Below are 27,881 nucleotides of genomic sequence, written 5' to 3' on the forward strand. Positions count from 1 at the left end.
TTCACAATCTCCCTGAAATGCTTTATCAAAGGTAGACAAGTATGATGCACAGTCACTGTGTGACTAGGGAAGCCAATCCCGGGCCATTTTTTCAATCCCGGGTATCGGGATTGAAAAATGGTCAATCCCGGGATTCCCGGGATTGGCTTTAAACTGTGTCCGGCCGTCGCCCCGCCCCTCCCCACCCGCCCTGCAGACATAAAAAACCCTACAAACCTGCACAGCGAGTTAGCGGGTGAGGAGGATCCGGCGGTTGAGTGCTTGGGAGCCGGCGGGTGAGTGCTGGGGAGCCGGGAGGAGGTGGCGGGTGAATGCAGGGGGAGCTGGGACGAGGCGGCAGGTGAAGTCCGCCGTACTTTCCGGCTCTGCGGCTGCTGACAGCGCAGCGTGACCTCACAGGCACAGGTCACGCTGCGCAGGAGGAGACAGGAGGAGGGAGCCGGGCAGCGTCTGAGAGTCCTGAGGATGCTCAACGCTGATCCCTCAATCCCCGGGTTTGGAGCTTCCAATCCCGGAATTGAATCCCGGCCATTTTTGGGCCTAAATCCCGGGATCCCGCCGATCCCGGGATTGGCCTCCCTATGTGTGACCCTCTTACACACTGTGTGACCCTCTTATGCACAGTCACTGTGTGACCTTCTAACACACTGTGTGATCCTCTTATGCACAGTCACTGTGTTACCCTCTAATGCACAATCACTGCGTGACCCTCTTATGCACAGTCACTGTGTGACCCTCTAACACACTGTGTGATCCTTATGCACAGTCACTGTGTGACCCTCTAACACACTGTGTGATCCTCTTATGCACAGTCACTGTGTTACCCTCTAATGCACAATCACTATGTGACCCTCTCAAATACAGTCTTTGTGCTATGCTATACAAATTGTGTCACTTGTAGCTGTGCATACTCAGTTCCCATCTTTGAGCAGGCTGTCTCTTACACTCCTCTCTGTCTCTCCTCTCCCCCTCCCATCTGGATGCTGACTTTCACTCCTCCCCCCTACAGATGGCTGCTGCTCTCCTCCTACCCTCCTCTCTCCGTGTGTTTTCTTTTAATGCAAATTGATACTTGGGAAAATCCAGGATCCCCGGAAAGATGGCGCTGCCAGGCTGCCCCCGGGATGTGCCCCACTGTCTCAGCCTATATGCCAGGTAAGAGCCGGAGACCCAATATTTGCTGTATTAATGTGTGTAGACTTCCACCTCTATACCCCCCTCCCCATTCCATGCATGCATGCAACAACCTTGGCACCACCATGGCAGATATGTGATGGTGGTAATAACGAGTGGTCACCCCGTGGCGCATGTGCCCTGTAGTGGTATGCGATGCTGCCAGGGCTTGCAGTGCGCTAATTAGCCATGTTCCTGGGGACTAGTGTGTGCTGAAGGGTGCTTTGCTGTCTCTGCATGGCCAGAGAACCTCCCACATGATGGATGGGACACCCTTGGGTGCCACACACCTGTTACCACGCGATGTGTGCATGTGATCTGCATGGTGGCACAGTGCTGTGGAATTGCGTCCTTGCAGGATGTCACCTGCACGCTGCTGCAGTCGAGGGTATAGGAAGGATGTGTGGCGCACGGGAGAGGGCACAGGAGATCCGCCTGGCACTGTGTGCAGGCTCTGGGTTGCCAGGTAGAAGATATTGTTGGTCAGCCCAGCTATATGATGTGGTGTCACTACTTTGTCGATGCAAACAAATGGAGCTTGTGACTACATTGCTTTTAGGGAAGTCAGTCTCTGAGTTGCTCCAGTTCTGCTGCTTTTATAGGGAGGTTGTCTGCTGCACACAGTATGTCAGAACAGGTCAAGCATAGTCTTGTTGTATATAAAGGATTGGGCCTGAGGCTGCTGATAAGAGACCTATAGAATGTCCCATAATTCGGATATGCACTCTTTGGCCTGTGTTTCTGTATTAGAGCAGGCCACAGAAACCTTATCTAGGGCACGTGAACTAAATTCACACCCCACACACCTCCCCATGTCACCTGCCCTCCTCTGTTTACCATCACTGCATTGCAACGAAAGGGTTAACACGACTCCTCCACTTATCTGTTTATAAACCAGCAGCTGGTGTGACATCACATGTAATGAAGGTGTGACGGGCTGCTTTGACGTCACGTTTTGGAGTAACCTCTAAAGTGCTGGATGGCTCAGAACACCTTGTGGGGATTTTCAGCACTGATAAAGACTGACATACAGTATGTTCTGTAGTAGTGAGCAAACAACTTCCATGTCAAACCCACAGGACATTTGTGGACATGACAGGGATAATTAGTTATTAGCTGTGATGTTCCAGATACTGATGTAGGTAAACACACTGGCTGACTGAGGTGGTTGGAATGTATGGATTTATGAGACAATTACAAAACTTTTGAGACCACACAAAATAAGCTCCAACCTTTCATTTTGCTAGACGCAACTGTGGCTTTGTAACAATACCGTTTGGAAGATGAATTGACACCAGATTATTCTGAAAACGTCTTTGCTTTGTTATGATTTGGATATAGAGTATTGATATTAGCCTAATATTGTATGCTTTGAAAGTTGCATTGCTGGACTAAAGTTGTCCAGAAACGTTTACTTATACAAAGCCTATGGATCAAAATGCAAAATAGCAGCTGCCATTAAAGTTGGTTGCTAAAGTATGACCCTATGGGGTAAATTCAATTACCTTCGAAGGGTGCAAAGTGCTGTTGCAATGGGGTTTAAACGGTGGCAACGGCACCCGATCTCACACCCTTTGCGGCCGCGAATCGGACCCAATATGCACAAAACTGCTTGGATCTCTATGGGGTGGCAAGCAGTTTTGTGTGAATTTGGCCCACAGTAAAGTGCAGCCGCTGCCGTGCTGATTCGCATCTGCGATATCGCAGCCAATTGGATTGACCCCTATTTGTGTGATTGACTAATTATTATTCAGAGATTAAAGGCATGATTTAGCCTTGTATAAGATTGCCCTTTTAAATAAAAATCAGAGTTCAGCTGGCATCCCGCACGGCCGACAAAGTCGGACTTCATTACATCCTGGCCTAATTGTGTTTTGTATAAGCTCCTATTTGTTAACAATAACATTCTTAAGAAGACCATAGAAATGAAAATAAAGTACATTATTAGTAGAGTGAATCATTAGTTCAAAAGCTGATTCATAATTTGTGACCTGGCAGATAAATGATATTTGAGTGATAAAATATATTTTTATTTAAAAAGTCTCTTTGTAGTTTCATGTAACCTTAGAAATTGTGTGTATTTTGAGTTTAATCCTGTGTTTAAACATAAACGGCCAAATGTAATTGAGTGAGAGTTTCAAAAAGTGAGAGATTTGGTAAGGTTTTGCAGTTTTTTTTTAAAGTTTCAATCATTTACACAGCAAGATCAACCTAATTTTGCAGTGTAAATGATTGCCACTTTAAGAAAAACTGCAAAACTTTACCAAACCTTTCACTTTCTGAAACTCTCACTCTATTACATTTGGCCCCTAGTCTGTTTATAAATGTATTTTATATCATGTGTTTTTAATCTGCATTTTATATCATGTGTTATTTAATCTGCATATTTAAAGAACTTTGAGTATTGTCAGAAAATTGCTATAAAGATTATTATTATTATTATTATTATTATTATTATTATTATTATTATAATACAGGTTGAGTATCCCATATCCAAATATTCCGAAATACGGAATATTCCGAAATACGGAATCTTTTGAGTGAGAGTGAGATAGTGAAACCTTTGTTTTCTGATGGCTCAATGTACACAAACTTTGTTTTATACACAAAGTTATTAAAAATATTGTATTAAATGACCTTCAGGCTGTGTGTATAAGGTATATATGAAACATAACTGAATTTTGTGAATATACACACACTTTGTTTAACGCACAAAGTTATTAAAAATATTGGCTAAAATGACCTTCAGGCTGTGTGTATTAGGTGTATATGAAACATAAAGGCATTCTGTGCTTAGACTTAGGTCCAATCACCATGATATATCATTATGGTATGCAATTATTCCAAAATACGGAAAAATCCGATATCCAAAATACTTCTGGTCCCAAGCATTTTGGATAAGGGAGACTCAACCTGTAATATTAAATAGTGATGAATTTATGGAAAAGTGTATCTTAACAACACAAACACATTTGTGAATTCCATCACAAAATGCCTAAATCTGCAATAAAAAATTAACTGATCAATTCCCTGATTAAAGCGCCAAATCTTATAGGAAGTCCCGTTCAACTGGTTTCCTGAAACCCTAGAGCTGTGATGAGCAGCAGGCTGTCCTAGCCTTCTTGCTGCCCCCTTTTGTTGTATTTATTATATCTTGTATTGTGTGTTTAAATAGACTGTTGATGTGTTATGATACATAAATGTCACTTTCACTGATTAAATGTATGTATTTAAGTTTCTGCTGTGATCAAATGTAATGTGCGGCTCTTTTTATAGATTAGCTAGTTGCCCAGTGCATCAGGTTGTGACTATTACTGGTCTAGAGTTATCTCTCTCTATTGTTGGTGTGACTAATGGCAATGGTAGCTAGATAGTTGTTTGTTTTTTTTAATCTTTTTTTGTTATGTGTTTTACAGGAAAGATGCCTATGGTGCATATAGAGGTGACATCTATGTTTATAAAATAAGCTGGTTGGGATGAAATGAAAGGGAAAATAATTTATGATTTCTTCTTCCATAATGTTCTATTTTGCTATTTATTTGTATATTTTATACACCTAACTGACACCTATATACACAATAGACATCGTACCTATACTATATGCTAGCGGTTGGAATTTCCATTGTGCCTATAATGCTTTAATTAGATTTGCATATTGTGTAGGAAAGCACAGAGAGTAAGCATTTTTAAGTCATTTTTGCAGATTGTATTTTGTGGTTATAGATACCTATTTCTTTAGGCAACATCAATTTGAGAGCAACAAATGTGTAGAGACCGACAATTTAGGAGCCTTTTTATTAACACTATTTTGTGGGAAATCTCTCAAAAACAATGCCTGATCTCCACAAAATCTAAGTATCCCTTAAATTGGGTACACACTGGAGCGACAGGCATTTGTTCCGACATTGGAGCAATTGCCCTTGAGCCCAGTTTCTGTGTACACACTGGAACGAAAATTATGAAGGACAGAGTGATCATGTTCTGTTCTTAATAGGCATAAACAAGGTTGCTAACGATATCAGTAGGTTTGATGTGCAGGATATTTTTTGTTACGAAAACGGCAAATTGGCCTTACATTGCTCAAGTGTGTACCCAGCTTTAGTTGTATCTGAGATAAAGTACAAATATGAGTAACAGTCATATAGTAACTATAGCAAAATAAAGTTTAATGGGTATGACAGAGCAAGTAACATTTATTATTATTACCAGTTATTTATATAGCGCACACATATTCCGCAGCGCTTTAAAGAGAATATTTGTCCATTCACATCAGTCCCTGCCCCAGTGGAGCTTACAATCTATATTCCCTATCACATGTACACACAGACACATTCACACTAGGGTTAATTTTTGTTGGAAGCCAATTAACCTACCAGTATATTTTTGGATTGTGGGAGGAAATCGGAGTACCCGGAGGAAACCCACGCAAATATGGGGAGAATATACAAACTCCACACAGTTAGGGCCATGGTGGGAATCGAACCAATGACCTCAGTGCTGTGAGGCAGTAATGCTAACTATTACACCATCCGTACTGCGCCCAGTAACATAGAACCGTTCAGGAAAATAAGCATAAGTTGTAAAGAGTTTGCTGCCTTTGCGCCTAATTATGTGAAAATGGAGTTTCATAACCAAACTTAGAAACAGTCACATGTATGCAGTACATTAATTCCAAAGATAAGCATGTTAAAAAGGGGGACTGCCCGCATACAATACTTCAAGATTACACCAAGCCGTTTAGTGAGCTGTGGACCGTAGTGTTTCTTTGACTTGGGGAGGTAAAGAATGGACATATGGGTCGATAATCAATTGTTATATCTCGCCCGACCTCCCATCTAAAGTGACAGGAATTGCGGGGTGATATTCAATTGATCTTTTTTATCACGCCTATAGAGAGCTGCTTTATACGGCTAAACCAGATAAACCCGACCAAAGTGCTGGGCGCGATTGCGAAAAGTGCTGATTGGGCACCCCAATGGGTAACTGTGCGCATGAAATGAATGCGCCGTCAGCCATTGCGCCCGAACTGAGCTATAATTGAATAGCTCCGTTTGGGTGCCATCTAGTGGCTGCCAGCAGAAAAAGAATTGAATTCTGCCAATGGAAGCCAAGTGAATAAAAAATTATCTGCCCCCTTATCCTTATTGATAGATATTTCTAGCCAGTACATATGGAATAGGCGTGACACTCTGGGTTGTAAAAGAGCCAAGGTTAATGCGTCGGATGAAACCTACTGAGATAAAATTGTCTTTTTTGCTGCTGCAATTTTTGCCAATAATTGGCGAGTACCATCAGGAAGTTGGGGCAAAGTTGATGAAAAATGAGGTCCCACATGGCTCACTCAGGAGTCAGATCAAAAACTATTCCCAGGGAAGAGCGTATATAATTATGAATTAGCAACCCAGAGCGTATATAATTATGAATTAGCAACCAACAATTTTGCACCTGACCACACATACAGAGCATCAAATCTGCCTCTGGCTGGTTACATTTAAAATAATTTGAGTCTAGAGGATAAATGTACTAAGGTGGGAGGGTTCAGTATGTATTCCCGATGGCTTGGATACCGATGGTCTGAAAACTGACATCGGCATCCCGGCCATTAAAATCCAGACAACCCTGAAGTTAACTCCCTAAACTTCCCCTGTCCTTTACCCTAAGCCTAACCCTCCCTTGTAGGTACCTAACCTTAACCCACCCTGGGGGGTTCCTAACCCTCCCCGATGGTGCCTAACCCTAACCCTCCGTTCCCCGCTGCCTAAACCTAACCCTCTTCCCATGGTGCCTATCCCTAACCTCCCCTTTTTAGTGCCTAAACCTAACCCTCCCTCCCCGGTACCTAACCCTCCCTCCCCGGTACCTAACCCTAACCTTCCCATTCCTACACCCTAACCCCCCTGCTAATGCCTAAACCTAACCCATCCCCCCGCATGTGCCCCCCCGTATGTCAGGATGCGAGCGCTTCCCACTGAGAGGATGATGGGGACTCTACGCGTCCGTATTTTGACACCGGGAATCCCACCTCTTTCCGTATTTTGATGTCGGTAATATGGCCACCAGGCAGGATTCCAGCGTCGGTTTTGTGGCCGCCAGGATCCCGCCCGGCGGCATTTTAGCTTCGTCCCAGGTGGAATTTTTTTTTAGAACTGGTGATGTTGTCCTTAGCAACCAATCAGATTCTATATATTATCTTCTAGAAGCAGGCAGACAAATGTTAAGTAGAATCTGATTGGTTGCTATGAGCAACATTACCAGTTCTAAAAACTCCCACCTTATTAATTTAACCATAGAAGTAAAATAAGCATAGAGTAATAAGATGTTGATATTAATTGTTTAGTTTAATTTAACAAATGATTCTGAGAATGACAGGCATAGATATAGCAGGAATTGTGGAGTGAAATTTAGCAAGTCCAATCGTCTCCATATCGAGACATAATACACGTCTTATGCGAGTGTATATGATAGATGTGGAAAACGTCATAGAAGAGCAGTGACACAGCACATCATCCAACCTACAACCCTTCCCTGGTTTAGGAAGTTGTGGCAACAAGGCGGTAATAGCTACGGATTTGAAAATAAATTAAGGAATCTGACACTGTGGGTATTTTTCCTTTTAACAATCATAAGAATATGGTGGAGGAGTCCAGTAGTTGATAAATGTATTTGAGCCCATGTAAATACGACTTTGTAAAGACACAAGATAGAAAACCAACAGTAAATCCAGGATTGTAACCAAATCTACAGGTGATCGGAACATTGTCTTTTTCTTCCCTTATTTTTATTTCTTGAAATTGTGATTACTGATGTGACTACTTACACTATTATATATTTGTAACCATTGTTTTTCTGTAACTATAAGCTTTGAAGTTTTTACTTGAATTAAAAATATTAATTTTAGTTCTGGATTCTGTGTTTTCACACCAAAGCCCCAAGAGGCTCATGTTACTATACCTAATTTTTTACGCATTAATAATTGTGTGTGCGGGTGAGAGCAGGAGTTCACCCTGGGCTTGACTCAAAAGGTGATTCTGCTGGTGGCAATTACCTTTGTTGATTTACCACACGTGCTGAGGTAATCAGTAAGGTGTCATGAGCAGCGGTTCTCAGCTTGGCGTATCGGGAATCGTGACAGATGCGTAGGTGCTGCATGTCAAATTTCAGGGCAACAAAATAAAAAAATATTAATTGGGAACAACTAAAGTTAAATAAGACAGCGTTTTTTCTGCTGCGGGGTACACTGTGATTCCACAGGGAATACATCGGGGTATAGAGTTGGATCTTGATCCGAGGCACCAACAGGCAAAAGCTTTGACTGTTCCCAGGATGCACTGCACCACCTCCTCTATAACCCCGCCTCTGGACACTGGAGCTCAGTTTGTAAGTTGGTGCCTGCAGAGCAGGTCACTAACAGATGGGGCTGCTCTAGGCAGCCCTGAAAAGAGCTTTTTAAGTAGACTTCAAGAGCCGCAGCACTGTTTCTCATACGTCCTAGAGGATGCTGGGGATGCTTCAAGAACCATGGGGTATAGACGGGATCTGCAGGAGACATGGGCACTTTAAGACTTTAAAAGGGGTGTGAACTGGCTCCTCCCTCTATGCCCCTCCTCCAGACTCCAGTTAGATTCTGTGCCCAGTGAGACTGGATGCACACTGAGGAGCTCTCCAGAGTTTCTCAGAAAAAATACTTTTTGTTAGGGTTATTATTTTCAGGGAGACCTGCTGGCAACAGGCTCCCTGCATCGTGGGACTGAGGGGAGAGAAGCAGACCTACTTCTGTGAGTTTCAGGGCTCTGCTTCTTAGGCTACTGGACACCATTAGCTCCAGAGGGTCTGATCGCTAGGTACGTCTAGAGGCTCGTTCCCGGAGCCGCGCTGTCAACCCCCTTGCAGAGCCAGAAGTCAGAAGCCGGGTGAGTAGAAGAAGATCAGAAGACTTCAGTGACGGCTTTTGAGGTACCGCGCAGCGGCCGCGCTGCACGCCATGCTCCCACATACAAAACGGCACTGCAGGGGGGGCGCCCTGGGCAGCATAAAAACCTCAATAGCAACTGGCACAAGAGTATACAGTGCCTGGGCACTAAATACAGACACCCGCCAGTATAAATATATAAAAATAAGCGGGACTGAAGCGCGCCATTAAGGGGGCAAGGCTTAACCCTCACAGCTCTGACCAGCGCCATTTTCTCTTCACAGCTGCAGAGACGCTGAGCCTGGCCTCCCCCACTACTGTACAAGTAACAGGGTGCAAAATGAAGGGGGCACAAGTGATTTGGTGCTATTTTTTGAATTTAAAAGCGCTAACAGGTCTGGGCAGTATATTACACGCTTCAGAACCGGGATAGGCGCTGGGTTATGAGCTGGCAGAACTCCCTCTGTGTTTCTCTAACAGGCTTTGCTGTGGGTCTATCCCCTATAGCCCCAGTGTGGTTGTGGGTGTCGGTATGCGTGTGTCGACATGTCTGAGGCTGAGTGCTCTTCCCAGGAGGAGACTGGAGTGGGGACAGAAAAGGCTGTGGGAGTGACCGTGTCGGCATAGCCGACGGCTGATTGGGTAAATATGTTGAGTGTTTTGAATGAAAATGTGGCTCGGTTGACTAAGAGATTAGATAAATCTGAGTCTAAGAACCAGACATGGAGAAAATCCATGGAGGATGCATTGTCGCAAGCTCAGACCCCTTCGGGGTCACGTAAACGTGCATTTACCCAGATAGCAGATACAGATACCGACACGGACTCTGATTCCAGTGTCGACTATAGTGATGCCAGATTGAATCCTAAACTGGCTAAAAGCATTCAGTACATTATTGTGGCGATAAAATACGTATTACATATCACGGAGGACCCTGCTGTTCCTGATACAAGGGTCTGTATTTTTAAAGGAAAGAAACCTGAGGTAACGTTTCCTCCCTCTCATGAACTGAACGCTCTTTTTGAAAAGGCTTGGGAAAATCCTGACAAGAAGGTACAGGTTCCCAAAAGAATTCCGGTGGCATATCCGTTCCCCTCTGGGGACAGGGAAAAGTGGGAGTCAACCCCCACGGTGGACAAAGCTCTATCGCGTCTGTCCAAAAAGATAGCGCTTCCGTCTCCTGACACGGCAGCCCTGCGGATCGTAAGCAGGAAAATACACTAAAATCCATTTATGTCACTACAGGTTCGCTGCTCAGGCCTGCCGTTGCTTCAGCATGGGTGAGTAGCGCTATTGAAAAGTGGGCAGATAACTTGTCATCTGAGATAGATACCCTGGACAGGGATAGCGTGCTTTTGACTCTGGGTCAGTTCAGAGACGCTGCAGCATATTTAAAAGAAGCTGCAAGGGATATTGGCCTTTTGGGATCAAGGGCCAATGCCATGGCAGTCTCGGCTAGGAGGGCATTGTGGATTCATCAATGGAATGCTGATGCTGACTCTAAGAAGACTATGGAGTCTCTACCGTTTAACGGTAGTGTCTTGTTTGGTGACGGCCTCACTGACCTGGTATCTACAGCTACCGCGGGTAAGTCATCATTTCTCTATCGTCCTAGTGGATGCTGGGGTTCCTGAAAGGACCATGGGGAATAGCGGCTCCGCAGGAGACAGGGCACAAAAAGTAAAGCTTTTCCAGATCAGGTGGTGTGCACTGGCTCCTCCCCCTATGACCCTCCTCCAGACTCCAGTTAGATTTTTGTGCCCGGCCGAGAAGGGTGCAATCTAGGTGGCTCTCCTAAAGAGCTGCTTAGAAAAAGTTTAGCTAGGTTTTTTATTTTACAGTGATTCCTGCTGGCAACAGGATCACTGCAGCGAGGGACTGAGGGGAGAAGGAGTCAACTCACCTGCGTGCAGGATGGATTGGCTTCTTGGCTACTGGACATCAAGCTCCAGAGGGACGATCACAGGTACAGCCTGGATGGTCACCGGAGCCGCGCCGCCGGCCCCCTTGCAGATGCTGAAAACAGAAGAGGTCCAGAATCGGCGGCTGAAGACTCCTGCAGTCTTCTAAAGGTAGCGCACAGCACTGCAGCTGTGCGCCATTTTCCTCTCAGCACACTTCACACGCAGTCACTGAGGGTGCAGGGCGCTGGGGGGGGGCGCCCTGGGAGGCAAATGTAACCTATATAAAGGCTAAAAATACCTCACATATAGCCCCCAGAGGCTATATGGAGATATTTAACCCCTGCCTGATTTCTCTAAATAGCGGGAGACGAGCCCGCCAGAAAAGGGGCGGGGCCTATCTCCTCAGCACACGGCGCCATTTCCTCTCACAGCTCCGCTGGTCAGGACGGCTCCCAAGTCTCTCCCCTGCACTGCACTACAGAAACAGGGTAAAACAGAGAGGGGGGGCAAATTTATGGCGATATTTTGATATAACAAAGCAGCTATAAGGGAGCACTTATTATAAGGCTATCCCTGATATATATATATAGCGCTTTTGGTGTGTGCTGGCAAACTCTCCCTCTGTCTCCCCAAAGGGCTAGTGGGTCCTGTCTTCGTTAGGAGCATTCCCTGTGTGTCGGTACGTGTGTGTCGACATGTATGAGGACGATATTGGCGTGGAGGCGGAGCAATTGCCAAATATGAGGATGTCACCCCCTAGGGAGTCGACACCAGAATGGATGCCTTTATTTATGGAACTACGGGATAGTGTCAACACGCTAAAGCAGTCGTTTGACGACATGAGACGGCCGGACAATCAATTAGTGCCTGTCCAGGCGACTCAAACACCGTCAGGGGCTGTGAAACGCCCTTTGCCTCAGTCGGTCGACACAGACCCAGACACAGGCACTGACTCCAGTGGTGACGGTGACGAATCAACCGTATTTTCCAGTAGGGCCACACGTTATATGATTTTGGCAATGAAGGAGGCGTTACATTTAGCTGATACTACAGGTACCACTAAACAGGGTATTATGTGGGGTGTGAAAAAACTACCTATAGTTTTTCCTGAATCAGAAGAATTAAATGACGTGTGTAATGAAGCGTGGGTTGCCCCTGATAAAAAGCTGATAATTTCAAAGAAATTATTGGCATTATACCCTTTCCCGCCAGAGGTTAGGGAGCGCTGGGAAACACCTCCTAGGGTGGACAAGGCGCTAACACGCTTATCTAAACAAGTGGCGTTACCCTCTCCTGAGACGGCCGCACTTAAAGATCCATCAGATAGGAGGATGGAAAATATCCAAAAAAGTATATACACACATGCAGGTGTTATACTACGACCAGCTATAGCGACTGCCTGGATGTGCAGTGCTGGGGTAGTTTGGTCAGAGTCCCTGATTGAAAATATTGATACCCTGGACAGGGACAATATTTTACTGTCGTTAGAACAAATAAAGGATGCATTTCTTTATATGCGTGATGCACAGAGGGATATCTGCACACTGGCATCACGGGTAAGTGCTATGTCCATTTCGGCCAGAAGAGCTTTATGGACGCGACAGTGGACAGGCGATGCGGATTCAAAACGGCATATGGAAGTTTTGCAGTATAAAGGGGAGGAGTTATTTGGAGTCGGTCTATCAGATTTGGTGGCCACGGCTACAGCCGGGAAATCCACCTTTCTACCTCAAGTCACTCCCCAACAGAAAAAGGCACCGACCTTTCAACCGCAGCCCTTTCGTTCCTTTAAAAATAAGAGAGCAAAGGGCTATTCATATCTGCCACGAGGCAGAGGTCGAGGGAAGAGACAGCAACAGGCAGCTCCTTCCCAGGAACAGAAGCCCTCCCCGGCTTCTACAAAAGCCTCAGCATGACGCTGGGGCTTCTCAAGCGGACTCGGGGACGGTGGGGGGTCGTCTCAAAAATTACAGCGCGCAGTGGGCTCACTCGCAGGTAGATCCCTGGATCCTGCAGATAATATCTCAAGGGTACAGGTTGGAATTAGAGACAGATCCACCTCGCCGTTTCCTGAAGTCTGCTTTACCAACGTCCCCCTCCGAAAGGGAGACGGTTTTGGAAGCCATTCACAAGCTGTACTCTCAGCAGGTGATAGTCAAGGTACCTCTTCTACAACAAGGGAAGGGGTATTATTCCACTCTTTTTGTGGTACCGAAGCCGGATGGCTCGGTAAGGCCTATTCTAAATCTGAAGTCCTTGAACCTGTACATAAAGAAGTTCAAGTTCAAGATGGAGTCACTCAGAGCAGTGATAGCGAACCTGGAAGAGGGGGACTTTATGGTATCCTTGGACATCAAGGATGCGTATCTCCACGTTCCAATTTACCCCTCACACCAGGGGTACCTCAGGTTCGTTGTACAAAACTGTCACTATCAGTTTCAGACGCTGCCGTTCGGATTGTCCACGGCACCTCGGGTCTTTACAAAGGTAATGGCCGAGATGATGATTCTTCTTCGAAGAAAAGGCATATTAATTATCCCATACTTGGACGATCTCCTAATAAGGGCAAGGTCCAGAGAACAGCTAGAGATGGGATTAGCACTGTCTCAAGAAGTGCTAAAACAGCACGGGTGGATTCTGAATATTCCAAAATCCCAGTTAATGCCGACAACTCGTCTGCTGTTCCTAGGGATGATTCTGGACACGGTTCAGAAAAAGGTTTTTCTCCCGGAGGAAAAAGCCAAGGAGTTATCCGAGCTTGTCAGGAACCTCCTAAAACCAGGAAAGGTGTCTGTACATCAATGCACAAGAGTCCTGGGAAAAATGGTGGCTTCTTACGAAGCAATTCCATTCGGCAGATTCCACGCAAGAATTTTCCAAAGGGATCTGTTGGACAAATGGTCAGGGTCGCATCTTCAGATGCACCTACGGATAACCCTGTCTCCAAGGACAAGGGTGTCTCTTCTGTGGTGGTTGCAGAGTCCTCATCTATTGGAGGGCCGCAGATTCGGCATACAGGATTGGATCCTGGTGACCACGGACGCCAGCCTGAGAGGCTGGGGAGCAGTCACACAAGGAAGAAACTTCCAGGGAGTATGGACGAGCCTGGAAACGTCTCTTCACATAAACATTCTGGAACTAAGAGCAATATACAATGCTCTAAGCCAGGCAGAACCTCTGCTTCAAGGAAAACCGGTGTTGATCCAGTCGGACAACATCACGGCAGTCGCCCATGTGAACAGACAGGGCGGCACAAGAAGCAGGAGTGCAATGGCAGAAGCTGCAAGGATTCTTCGCTGCGCAGAGAATCATGTGATAGCACTGTCAGCAGTGTTCATCCCGGGAGTGGACAACTGGGAAGCAGACTTCCTCAGCAGACACGATCTTCACCCGGGAGAGTGGGGACTTCATCCAGAAGTCTTCCACATGCTGGTAACCGTTGGGAAAGACCAATGGTGGACATGATGGCGTCTCGCCTCAACAAAAAACTGGACAGGTATTGCGCCAGGTCAAGAGATCCGCAGGCAATAGCTGTGGACGCGCTGGTAACGCCTTGGGTGTACCAGTCGGTGTATGTGTTTCCTCCTCTGCCTCTCATACCAAAAGTATTGAGAATTATACGGCAAAGAGGCGTAAGAACGATACTAGTGGTTCCGGATTGGCCAAGAAGGACTTGGTACCCGGAACTTCAAGAGATGATCACGGAAGATCCGTGGCCTCTACCTCTAAGGAGGGACTTGCTTCAGCAGGGTCCCTGTCTGTTTCAAGACTTACCGCGGCTGCGTTTGACGGCATGGCGGTTGAACGCCGGATCCTAAAGGAAAAAGGCATGCCGGAAGAAGTCATTCCTACTTTGATTAAAGCAAGGAAGGAAGTAACCGTGCAACATTATCACCGAATTTGGCGAAAATATGTTGCGTGGTGCGAAGATCGGAGTGCTCCGACGGAGGAATTTCAACTGGGTCGATTCCTACATTTCCTGCAATCAGGATTGTCTATGGGTCTCAAATTGGGATCTATTAAGGTTCAAATTTCGGCCCTGTCGATTTTCTTTCAAAAAGAATTGGCTTCAGTCCCTGAAGTCCAGACCTTTGTTAAGGGAGTGCTGCATATACAGCCTCCTGTGGTGCCTCCAGTGGCACCGTGGGATCTCAATGTGGTTTTGGACTTTCTAAAATCTCATTGGTTTGAACCACTAAAAAAGGTGGATTTGAAATATCTCACATGGAAAGTGACCATGCTTCTAGCCCTGGCTTCGGCCAGGAGAGTGTCAGAACTGGCAGCTTTATCTTACAAAAGCCCATATCTGATTTTCCATTCGGACAGGGCAGAACTGCGGACTCGTCCGCATTTTCTCCCTAAGGTGGTGTCAGCATTTCATCTGAACCAGCCTATTGTAGTGCCTGCGCCTACAAGTGACTTGGAGGACTCCAAGTTACTGGACGTTGTCAGAGCATTAAAAATATATATTGCAAGGACAGCTGGAGTCAGAAAATCTGACTCGTTGTTTATATTGTATGCACCCAACAAGATGGGTGCTCCTGCGTCTAAGCAGACGATTGCTCGTTGGATCTGTAGCACAATCCAACTTGCACATTCTGTGGCAGGCCTGCCACAGCCTAAATCTGTAAAGGCCCACTCCACAAGGAAGGTGGGCTCATCTTGGGCGGCTGCCCGAGGGGTCTCGGCATTACAACTCTGCCGAGCAGCTACGTGGTCAGGGGAGAACACGTTTGTAAAATTTTACAAATTTGATACTCTGGCTAAGGAGGACCTGGAGTTCTCTCATTCGGTGCTGCAGAGTCATCCGCACTCTCCCGCCCGTTTGGGAGCTTTGGTATAATCCCCATGGTCCTTTCAGGAACCCCAGCATCCACTAGGACGATAGAGAAAATAAGATTTTACTTACCGATAAATCTATTTCTCGGAGTCCGTAGTGGATGCTGGGCGCCCATCCCAAGTGCGGATTATCTGCAATAATTGTACATAGTTATTGTTAACTAATTCGGGTTATTGTTGAAGGAAGCCATCTTTCAGAGGCTCCGCTGTTATCATACTGTTAACTGGGTTTAGATCACAAGTTGTACGGTGTGGCTGGTATGAGTCTTACCCGGGATTCAAAATCCTCCCTTATTGTGTACGCTCGTCCGGGCACAGTACCTAACTGGAGTCTGGAGGAGGGTCATAGGGGGAGGAGCCAGTGCACACCACCTGATCTGGAAAAGCTTTACTTTTTGTGCCCTGTCTCCTGCGGAGCCGCTATTCCCCATGGTCCTTTCAGGAACCCCAGCATCCACTACGGACTCCGAGAAATAGATTTATCGGTAAGTAAAATCTTATTTTTTACCTTATGTTCCTGTACAACAAAAGAAAACGCCCCACTATCAGATGCAGTTCTGTCGGCCCAATAAATTAAAAAAAGGACGAGGGTCCTCCTTCCTTGCTGCGAGAGGAAGGGGAAAAAGGTCACAGGCTGTGGCAAGTTCCCAAGAACAGAAGTCCTCTCCGGCTTCTACCAAATCCACCGCATGACGCTGGGGCTCCTCTGCGGAAGTGCGCACCGGTGGGGGCACGTCTCAAATTCTTCAGTCAGGTCTGGGTTCACTCGGCCCTGGATCCTTGGCTATTAGAAATAGTAACCCAAGGGTACAAATTAGAGTTTCAAGACGTGCCCCCTCACCGATTTTTCAAATCGGCCTTGCCAGCTTCTCTTCCAGAAAAGGAGGTAGTATGCGCTGCAATACTAAAGCTGTGTCAAAATCAAGTCATTGTCACGGTACCCCCGTCACAACAGGGGGAAGGCTTTTATTCGAGCCTGTTCATGGTCCCGAAGCCGGATGGCTCAGTCAGACCGATTCTGAACCTAAAATCCCTCAATTTCTATCTAAAAAAATTCAATTTCAAGATGGAATCTCTCTGAGCAGTGATCTCCAGTCTGGAGGAGGGGGATTTTATGGTGTCGGTCGACATAAAGGATGCCTACTTACACGTCCCCGTATATCCTCCACATCAGGCTTACCTGAGGTTTGCTGTTCAGGATTGTCATTACCAATTTCAGACGTTGCCATTTGGTCTGTCCACGGCTCCGAGGATTTTCACCAAGGTTATGGCGGAAATTATGGTTCTCAGGCGCAAGCAGGGTATCACAATTATCCCGTACTTGGACGATCTCCTCATAAAGGCGAGATCCAAGGAGCACTTGCTGAAAAACGTTGCGCTCTCACTGACGATTCTGCAACAACATGGTTGGCTCCTAAACTTGCCAAAATCACAGTTGGTTCCGACAACACGGCTGTCGTTCCTGGGTATGATTCTGGATACAGAATTACAGAGAGTTTCTCTTACGTCCTAGAGGATGCTGGGGACTCCGTAAGGACCATGGGGAATAGACGGGCTCCACAGGAGACATGGGCACTAAAAAGAACTTTAGGTATGGGTGTGTACTGGCTCCTCCCTCTATGCCCCTCCTCCAGACCTCAGTTTAATACTGTGCCCAGAGGAGACTGGGTGCACTACAGGGAGCTCTCCTGAGCTTCCTGAAAAGAAAGTATTTTGTTAGGTTTTTTATTTTCAGGGAGACCTGCTGGCAACAGGCTCCCTGCATCATGGGACTGAGGAAAGAGAAGCAGACCTACTTAAATGCTAGGTTCTGCTTCTTAGGCTACTGGACACCATTAGCTCCAGAGGGAGTCAGAACGCAGGTCTTCCCTAGCGGTTCGTCCCGGAGCCGCGCCGCCGTCCTCCTCGCAGAGCCGGAAGATATAAGCCGGGTGAGTATAGGAAGGCAGAAGACTTCACAGGCGGCAGAAGACTTCAGAGCTTCGGAGAGGTAACGCTGCGCGCCATTGCTCCCACAACACACACACACAGCGCACACTGTGGGGTGCAGCGTGCGGGGTGGGCGCCCTGGGCTGCAATGTAGACCTCAGCACTGGCTTTTAGGAATATAATTACTCAGTTTGATATTATTTCAGAGACCCCGCCAGTTTAAAGAAAGAGCGGGATCGAAGCCCGCCACTGAGGGGGCGGGGTTTCTCCCTCAGCACTCACCAGTGCCATTTTCTCCTCAAGCACACGCTGAGAAGCTGGCTCCCCGGACTCTCCCCTGCTGATCACCGGTGACAGAGGGTTTTAAAGAAGGGGGGGGGGGGGGGACGACATAATTGGGCGCAGTGAATAGCGCTGTATCTGGGTAATATTTTTCTTTTTCCCAAGATAATTGGCGCTGGGTGTGTGCTGGCATACTCTCTCTCTGTCGCTCCAAAGGGCCTTGTGGGGGAACTGTCTCCAGATAGAGCTTTCCCTGAGTGTGTGGTGTGTCAGTACGTGCGTGTCAGCATGTCTGAAGCGGAAGGCTCTCTTAGGGAGGAGGTGGAGCGCATGAGTGTGGGGTCGCTGTCGGCAACGCCGACACATGACTGGATGGATATGTGGAATATTTTAAACGCAAATGTGAATTTATTGCACAAACGTTTGGACAAAGCAGAGTCCAGGGACAACACAGAGGGTCATACCCTGCCTTTCCCTATGTCACAGGGACCGTCTGGGTCTCAAAAGCGTCCGCTTTCTCAGTTAGTTGACACAGATACCGACACGGAGTCTGACTCTAGTGTAGATTATGATGATTAAGTCGAGAAGGTTATTTGAAGGATTGCCGCGCCCTCGAGAGTCGCAGTGGTGATATCTACAGGGAGTCACTCAACTCCCTAGAACATGAATGCACAAAAAAATTGAGAGATCACGTCTGCGCTCGTCAGGATAAACTACTAAGGGGGATGAAGTTAGGTATGTACAGTGTCTAAGAGAAAATTTAAGAAAATTAATAAAGTATGGGTTACGTGGTGTTGTTACAATATGTAGAACCGTTTTCTTCCTGTCTGTGTCTTAATTTCTAGTTCTCGGAGAACTAGAAATTAAGACACAGACAGGAAGAAAACGGTTCTACATATTGTAACAACACCACGTAACCCATACTTTATTAATTTTCTCTTAGACACTGTACATACCTAACTTCATCCCCCTTAGTAGTTTATCCTGACGAGCGCAGACGTGATCTCTCAATTTTTTTGTAGATTATGATGATGCGAGGTTGCAGCCAAAATTGGATAGGAGTATTCATTATATGATTATTGCTATAAAGGATGTGCTGCATATTCTAGATGACCCCGCGGTGCCTAATCCTAAAATCCACATGTTTAAAGAAAAGAAGTCTGAGGTTACTTTTCCACCTTCTTTTGAATTAAATGAGTTATTTGAAAGTGCTTGGGAAACTCCAGATAAGAAGGTGCAGATTCCCAAAAGGATTCTTATGGCGTATCCTTTCCCTATCAAGGACAGGATACGGTGGGAATCCTCCCCAAGGGTGGACAAGGCGTTGACGCGCCTTTCCAAAAAGGTGGCGCTGCCGTCTCAGGACACAGCGGCCCTCAGGGATCCTGCTGACCGCAAGCAGGAAACTACCTTGAAGTCAATTTACATACTGGGGTCCAGAGCAAACGCTATGGCGATATCTGCCAGGCGGGCGATGTGGACCCGACAGTGGCCGGGTGATGCCGACTCAAAGCGGCATATGGAGGTTTTGCCGTACAAGGGTGAGGAGTTGTTTGGGGAAGGTCTCGCGGACCTAGTTTCCACAGCTACTGCTGGTAAATCAAATTTTTACCTTGTGTTTCCTCACAGTCTAAGAAAGCGCCACATTATCAGATGCAGTCCTTTCGGCCGCATAAATCCAAGAGAGCTCGGGGATCTTCCTTTCTTGCCAGAGGTAAGGGCAAGGGGAAAAAGCTGCCGGCTACAGCCAGTTCCCAGGAACAGAAGTCCTCCCCGGCTTCTACTAAATCCACCGCATGACGCTGGGGCTCCGCTGGGGGAGTCCACTCCAGTGGGGGCACGTCTTTGTCTTTTCAGCCAAGTCTGGGTTCACTCTCAGGTGGATCCCTGGGCAATAGACATTGTTTCCCAGGGGTACAAGCTAGAATTCGAAGAGGTGCCTCCTCGCCGGTTTCTCAAATTGGCACTGCCGACTTCTTCCCCAGAGAGTGAGGTAGTTTTAGCAGCAATTCAAAAATTGTGTCTCCAACAAGTGGTGGTCAAGGTTCCCCTGCTGCAGCAACCCTGTTTGTGGTCCCGAAACTGGACGGTTCGGTCAGACCCATTCTAAATTTAAAATCCTTAAACCTATACTTAAGGAGGTTCAAGTTCAAGATGGAGTCGCTCAGGACGGTCATTGCAAGTCTGGAAGGGGGAGATTATATGGTGTCTCTAGACATAAAGGATGCATACCTTCATGTACCCATTTATCAACCTCATCAGGCGTTCCTGAGATTTGTGGTGGAGGATTGTCAATACCAATTTCAGACGTTGCCGTTTGGGCTGTCCACGGCTCCGAGAATTTTTACCAAATTAATGGCGGAGATGATGGTGCTCCTGCGCAAGCAGGGGGTCACAATTATCCCATACTTGGACGATCTCCTGATAAAAGCGAGATCGAGAGAACAGTTGCTGGTCAAAGTATCACTCTCCTTGAGGGTGTTACGACAACACGGTTGGATTCTAAACCTGCCAAAGTCACAGTTAGTTCCAACAGCCAGATTGCCTTTCTTAGGCATGATTCTGGACACGGAACAAAAGAGGGTCTTTCTCCCGACGGAAAAGGCCCAGGAACTGCGGGACTTGGTCAGGGATCTATTGAAGCCAGACAGGGTGTCGGTACATCACTGCACGCGAGTGCTGGGGGAAATGGTGGCATCCTACGAGGCCATTCCATTCGGCAGATTCCATGCCAGAACCTTTCAGTGGGACCTTCTGGACAAGTGGTCCGGGTCACATCTACAGATTCATCAGATGATCCGCCTGTGCCCCAGGGCCAGGGTATCTCTCCTGTGGTGGCTGCAGAGTGCTCACCTTCTAGAGGGTCGCAGGTACGGAATCCAGTACTGGGTTCTGGTGACCACGGACGCGAGTCTCCGAGGATGGGGAGCAGTCACACAGGGAAGAAACTTCCAAGGTCTGTAGTCAAGCCAGGAGGCTTGTCTGCACATCAACATTCTGGAATTAAGGGCCATATACAACGGCCTTCGTCAGGCGCAGACCTTACTTCAGGGTCTACCGGTTCTGATTCAGTCAGACAACATCACAGCAGTGGCTCATGTAAACCGCCAAGGCGGCACAAGGAGCAGAGTGGCGAAGGCAGAAGCCTCAAAGATTCTTCGATGGGCGGAGAGTCATGTAAGCGCTCTGACAGCAGTCTTCATTCCGGTAGTAAACAACTGGGAAGCAGACTTCCTCAGCAGACACGATCTGCATCCAGGAGAGTGGGGACTTCATCAGGAAGTCTTCGTAGAGATTGCAAGTCAGTGGGGTCTGCCTCAAATAGACATGATGGCTTCACGCCTCAACAAGAAACTTCTGAGATATTGCGCCAGGTCAAGAGACCCTCAGGCGATTGCAGTGGACGCACTGGTGACACCGTGGGTGTTTCAGTCGGTCTATGTGTTCCCTCCTCTTCCTCTCATTTCAAAGATACTGAGAATCATAAGACGAAGACGGGTTCAGGCGATACTCATCGTTCCAGATTGGCCTTGAAGGGCCTGGTATCCGGATCTACAGGAAATGCTCTCAGAAGATCCGTGGCCTCTTCCTCTCAGGGAAGACCTGTTACAACAAGGGCCCTGTCTGTTCCAGGACTTACCGCGACTGCGTTTGACGGCATGGCGGTTGAACGCAGGAGCCTAGCGGAGAAGGGCATTCCGGAGGAGGTTATTCCTACTCTGATAAAGGCTAGGAAGGAGGTGACATCGAAACATTATCACCGTATCTGGAGGAAGTATGTGTCTTGGTGCGAAGCTAAGACTGCTCCTCCGGAAGAGTTCCATCTGGGCCGTTTTCTTCACTTCCTGCAAACAGGAGTGAATTTGGGCCTAAAGTTAGGCTCCATTAAGGTTCAGATTTCGGCCTTATCCATTTTCTTTCAAAAGGAATTGGCTTCTCTTCCAGAAGTCCAGACTTTCGTGAAAGGGGTGCTGCATATCCAGCCTCCTTTTGTGCCTCCAGTGGCACCATGGGACCTTAACGTGGTGTTACGGTTCCTTAAGTCTCACTGGTTTGAGTGTCAGAGTTGGCGGCTTTGTCTCACAAAAGCCCTTATCTGATTTTCCATGTGGATAGAGCCGAGTTGCGGACTCGTCCCCAATTTTTGCCTAAGGTGGTTTCTTCTTTTCATATGAACCCACCTATTGTGGTGCCTGTGGCTACAAGGGACGTGGAGGATTCCAAGTCCCTTGATGTGGTCAGGGCATTGAAAATGTATGTGGCCAGAACGGCTCTGTCACGCCGCCGCCCCGTCCGCCTTACTTACCTCTACCCGCCATGAAGCTCGCCCCAAGGTTCATCGGTCCATACCCTGTGCTACAAATCCTGAATCCTGTGGTCTGCAAGTTGGGATTACCTTCTCATCTACGCATACCAAATGCCTTTCATGTTACTCTCCTTCGTCCTCTCATCCTTAATCGTTTTCATTCTAAGCCCTCAAGCCCCACTTCGGTAGAAACTGAAACTGAGACAGATTTCGAGATCAAAACTATTCTGAACTCTCATTATCTTCATAAGAACCTGCAATATCTGGTAGAATGGAAAGGTTATGGTCCTGAGGAGAAAAGTTGGATAGGAGCTTCTGAGGTCTCAGCTCCTCGACTAATCCGGATCTTCCATGCCAATCACCCTACGAAACCTGGGAAGTGTCCAGGGGCCACCCCTAGAGGAGGGGGTACTGTCATGCCGCCGCCCCGTCCACCTTACTTACCTCTCCGGGCGCGCTGGTCCTCTCTGCGACCGTCCTCGCTGGCGGCTCCCAGCTTCCGTCGCTCGGCCCGGCGTCTGGGCGGGTGACGTCATCAGGCACTTCCCACTAACCAGATGGTGGTGGGAAGTATAAATTCAGGCGTCAGGCACTGCATCAGTGCCTGAGTATCATCTATTCTGCCTACAGAAGTTGTGATCTCCAGTGCTCCCGCATTCCTGTGGTTTCCATCCCTCCTAGAAGGACTCCAAGCACCTCAGTGCCTCCAAGCACCTCTGCGCCTCCAAGCGCCTCCGCGCCTCCAAGCACCTCAGTGCCTCCAAGCGTCTCAGCGCCTCCAAGCACCTCAGTGTCTCCAAGCGCCTCAGCGCCTCAGTGCCTCCAAGCGCCTCAGTGCCTCCAAGCACCTCAGTGCCTCCAAGCGTCTCAGCGCCTCCAAGCACCTCAGTGTCTCCAAGCGCCTCAGCGCCTCCAAGCACCTCAGTGCCTCCAAGCGCCTCAGCGCCTCCAAGCACCTCAGTGTCTCCAAGCGCCTCAGCGCCTCCAAGCGCCTCAGCGCCTCCAAGCGCCTCAGTGCCTCCAAGCGCCTCAGTGCCTCCAAGCACTTCAGCGCCTCCCTGCTCCTCAGTGCCTCCAAGCACTTCAGCGCCTACAAGCACTTCAGTGTCTCCAAGCCCCCAGTGCACTTTAGCACAGTTTGTGCCTCCAGCACCTGGTATTCTTCACTGATTCATCAGCACCTTTCAAGTTCTGTCTTTCAGGAGACCTTCAGCGTCCACGCACCTCAGTGTCTCCAAGCGCCTCAGCGCCTCCAAGCGCCTCAGCGCCTCCAAGCGCCTCAGTGCCTCCAAGCGCCTCAGTGCCTCCAAGCACTTCAGCGCCTCCCTGCTCCTCAGTGCCTCCAAGCACTTCAGCGCCTACAAGCACTTCAGTGTCTCCAAGCCCCCAGTGCACTTTAGCACAGTTTGTGCCTCCAGCACCTGGTATTCTTCACTGATTCATCAGCACCTTTCAAGTTCTGTCTTTCAGGAGACCTTCAGCGTCCACGCGTGCCTCCTGACTGCCGACCTGATCCTGCATGAGGAAAACTTACATTTGGCCATCTCTGCTGCGGTCCAGTTGCGGTTCCTCTTCCCGGTCACCAGAAGAAACCCCGTGTCCACAACACTCCCAAACCAGGTCAGTGATAGGCTCTGGTTAGGAAAACAGAGGCTCTGTTTATCCTGTATGCAGCCAACAAGGTTGGTGCTCCTGCGTCTAAACATTATTGCTCGCTGGATCTGTAACACGATTCAGCAGGCTCATTCTACGGCTGGATTGGCGTTACCGAATTCGGTGAAGGCCCATTCCACTAGGAAGGTGGGCTCTTCTTGGGCGGCTGCCCGGGGCGTATCGGCATTACAACTTTGCCGAGCCGCGACTTGGTCGGGTTCAAACACTTTTGCAGAATTCTACAAGTTTGATACCCTGGCCGATGAGGACCTAATGTTTGCTCATTCGTTGCTGCAGAGTCATCCGCACTCTCCCGCCCATTTTGGAGCTTTGGTATAATCCCCATGGTCCTTACGGAGTCCCCAGCATCCTCTAGGACGTAAGAGAAAATAAGATTTTAAACCTACCGGTAAATCTTTTTCTGGTAGTCCATAGAGGATGCTGGGCGCCTGTCCCTGTGCGGACAACATCCTGCAGGACTTGTATATAGTTGTTGCTTACATAAGGGTTATGGCCCTCATTCCGAGTTGTTCGCTCGTTGCCGATTTTCTCTATGTTGCGATTAGTCGCTTACTGCGCATGCGCAATGTTCGCAGAGCGCATGCGCTTAGTTATTTTACTCAACAATTAGGTATTTTACTCACGGCATTACGAGGATTTTTCTTTGTTCTGGTGATCGGAGTGTGATTGACAGGAAGTGGGTGTTTCTGGGCGGAAACTGGACGTTTTATGGGTGTGTGTGAAAAAACGCTGCCATTTCTGGGAAAAACGCGGGAGTGGCTGGAGAAACGGGGGAGTGTCTGGGCGAACGCTGGGTGTGTTTGTGACGTCAAACCAGGAACGAAACTGACTGAACTGATCGCAGTGGCAGAGTAAGTGTCGAGCTACTCAGAAACTGCTAAGAAATTTCTATTCGCAATTTTGAGAATCTTTCGTTCGCAATTCTGCTAAGCTAAGATTCACTCCCAGTAGGCGGCGGCTTAGCGTGTGCAATGCTGCTAAAAGCAGCTAGTGAGCGAACAACTCGGAATGAGGGCCCATGTTTCAGTTGGATCAGTTTTGGACTGATACTGGTTTTGTTTCATACTGTTGACTGGTTCGTATATCCTATGTTATACGGTGTGAATGGTGTGGCCGTTATGAATCTTAATGCAAATCTGTACACCTGGCGCTGTCACCTACAAAGTGAGGGCAGCTAATCTTAGGGGACTTGATCCCGAGTTTCCCCAAAGGATAAAATAGCTAACCAAACAATAAGACAGCGCTTCTCACTTTGTAAAAACAATTTTTACTTCATATATATATATTTTTATATTTTTATCACAATAAAGCACCGGCCAGTGCTAAAATACTAAAACATACAAAATAATGTTAAAAATTGTGTTTTGTCACATACAAATACTATATTTTTTTCCACATGAATAAAGTGCACTGTGTAGATGTTATAATCCCTATATGGCTTTAGTTAAAAAAGACACATAGGGATATAGTATACAAATAAACTTTGAATTAATAGCACATAGCAAGCTTATATAAGCCGATCTTCATTAGCTAGTAAGTCCCACATGTGAAGTGTAAGATGTTAATTCAGCAAGCAGCATGAAATTTTTTTAAACCAGTCCACATGCAGGTAAATTACGATGTTAATCAAGCAGATGTCACTGATTAGAGTCCATCCATATTAGTACTTTATAACGTTGTTAGTATAATCAATAAATAGCAGATAAAGCTGAATTCTGCTGATATAAAAGCATATATGTGGGAGGCAGTAATTAAACACTGCAGTCCAAAGTCCACCTAAGGTACATTAGCTGTGTACCTCGGATTGATACCTCTCCTTAATTGATGAAGGGCTTTGCAGCCTGATTCATGGAGACCGGTGGACAGATGAAGACCAGCGCAGTGTTCCCTTTTCGGAAAAAGCCTCTCTCCAATGTAGCAATAACGGCCAAAGGAGCTGTGATAGCAGAATGCAGTGATTCAGACGGCCAAAGAGTCATCAAACGCGTTTCTCCGCCTACCCTCCGGCTGCAGCGGCTTCCTCAGTGTGTAAATTGAGAATAAAAATATCTATATAACTCACACACAGTAGTGTAAAGATCAAAGCACACTATGTGTGATGTGGATGATTTCCTCTAAATTTATCTTAGCTCTTAATTTATCTTAGCTCCAAATTTATTCTGGTTCTAAAAGTGTCATATATAGATTTACTAATTAGAAGGTGGATTTTAGTATATTAAGTTTAATGGTATAAAGGTACATATTGCATGAAATGTTCAAATATATGTTCAAATATATGGTGTCTAGAGCAGCTATAATACTGATCTAAAGATGGATATTATGTAACCAAGAGTTGTGCACAAAGTAGAAAACAATGTGTCCGTTTAAACGAAAAGCCGTGAAAACGAGGCTTGGAACGCGAGCGCACTGCGCATGCGTGAACCGGCAATTCGGTATATAAGGTTCTATCAATGGAGGAAAATTATCTTCCTAAAAAATTGAGAATAAAAATATCTATATAACTCACACACAGTAGTGTAAAGATCAAAGCACACTATGTGTGATGTGGAAGATTTCCTCTAAATTTATCTTATCTCTTAATCTATCTTAGCTCCAAATTTATTCTGGTTCCAGACATGCAGGTCAGTTGTGTCATATATAGATTTACTGATTAGAAGGTGGTTTTTAGTATATTAAGTATAATGGTATAAAGGTACATATTGCACGAAATGTTCAAATATATGGTGTCTAGAGCAGCTGTAATACTGATTTAAAGATGGATATTATGTAACCAAGAGTTGTGCACAAAGTGGAAAACAATGTGTCCGTTTAAACGAAAAGCCGTGAAAACGAGGCTTGGAACGCGAGCGCACTGCGCATGCGTGAACCGGCAATCCGGTATATAAGGTTCTATCAATGGAGGAAAGTTATCTTACACACTGAGGAAGCCGCTGAAGCCGGAGGGTAGGCGGAGAAACGCGTTTGATGACTCTTTGGCCGTCTGAATCACTGCATTCTGCTATCACAGCTCCTTTGGCCGTTATTGCTACATTGGAGAGAGGCTTTTTCCGAAAAGGGAACACTGCGCTGGTCTTCATCTGTCCACCGGTCTCCATGAATCAGGCTGCAAAGCCCTTCATCAATTAAGGAGAGGTATCAATCCGAGGTACACAGCTAATGTACCTTAGGTGGACTTTGGACTGCAGTGTTTAATTACTGCCTCCCACATATATGCTTTTATATCAGCAGAATTCAGCTTTATCTGCTATTTATTGATTATACTAACAACGTTATAAAGTACTAATATGGATGGACTCTAATCAGTGACATCTGCTTGATTAACATCGTAATTTACCTGCATGTGGACTGGTTTAAAAAAATTTCATGCTGCTTGCTGAATTAACATCTTACACTTCACATGTGGGACTTACTAGCTAATGAAGATCGGCTTATATAAGCTTGCTATGTGCTATTAATTCAAAGTTTATTTGTATACTATATCCCTATGTGTCTTTTTTAACTAAAGCCATATAGGGATTATAACATCTACACAGTGCACTTTATTCATGTGGAAAAAAATATAGTATTTGTATGTGACAAAACACAATTTTTAACATTATTTTGTATGTTTTAGTATTTTAGCACTGGCCGGTGCTTTATTGTGATAAAAATATAAAAATATATATATATGAAGTAAAAATTGTTTTTACAAAGTGAGAAGCGCTGTCTTATTGTTTGGTTCGTTATGAATCTTGCCCTTGGATTTACAAAATCTTTTCCTCGTACTGTCCGTCTCCCCTGGGCACTGTTTCTCTAACTGAGGTCTGGAGGAGGGGCATAGAGGGAGGAGCCAGTGCACACCCATACCTAAAGTTCTTTTTAGTGC

The 27,881-nt window shown here is 46.6% G+C and overlaps 1 protein-coding gene across 2 annotated transcripts in view; it reads left to right on the forward strand.

The window, feature by feature from the left end:
- The first annotated feature begins 1,009 nt into the window (after positions 1–1,009).
- BAHD1 (bromo adjacent homology domain containing 1) overlaps positions 1,010–27,881 on the forward strand; it is a 534,426-nt gene continuing 507,554 nt past the window's right edge. For both annotated transcript variants that reach the window (XM_063947814.1, XM_063947817.1), the window contains exon 1: positions 1,010–1,155. The gene's annotated coding sequence lies outside the window, so the exon portion shown is untranslated. The remainder of the gene's footprint in view (positions 1,156–27,881) is intronic.

The sequence above is a fragment of the Pseudophryne corroboree genome, chromosome 12 (genome assembly GCF_028390025.1).
Source record: "Pseudophryne corroboree isolate aPseCor3 chromosome 12, aPseCor3.hap2, whole genome shotgun sequence".
Classification (NCBI taxonomy): Eukaryota; Metazoa; Chordata; class Amphibia; order Anura; family Myobatrachidae; genus Pseudophryne; species Pseudophryne corroboree.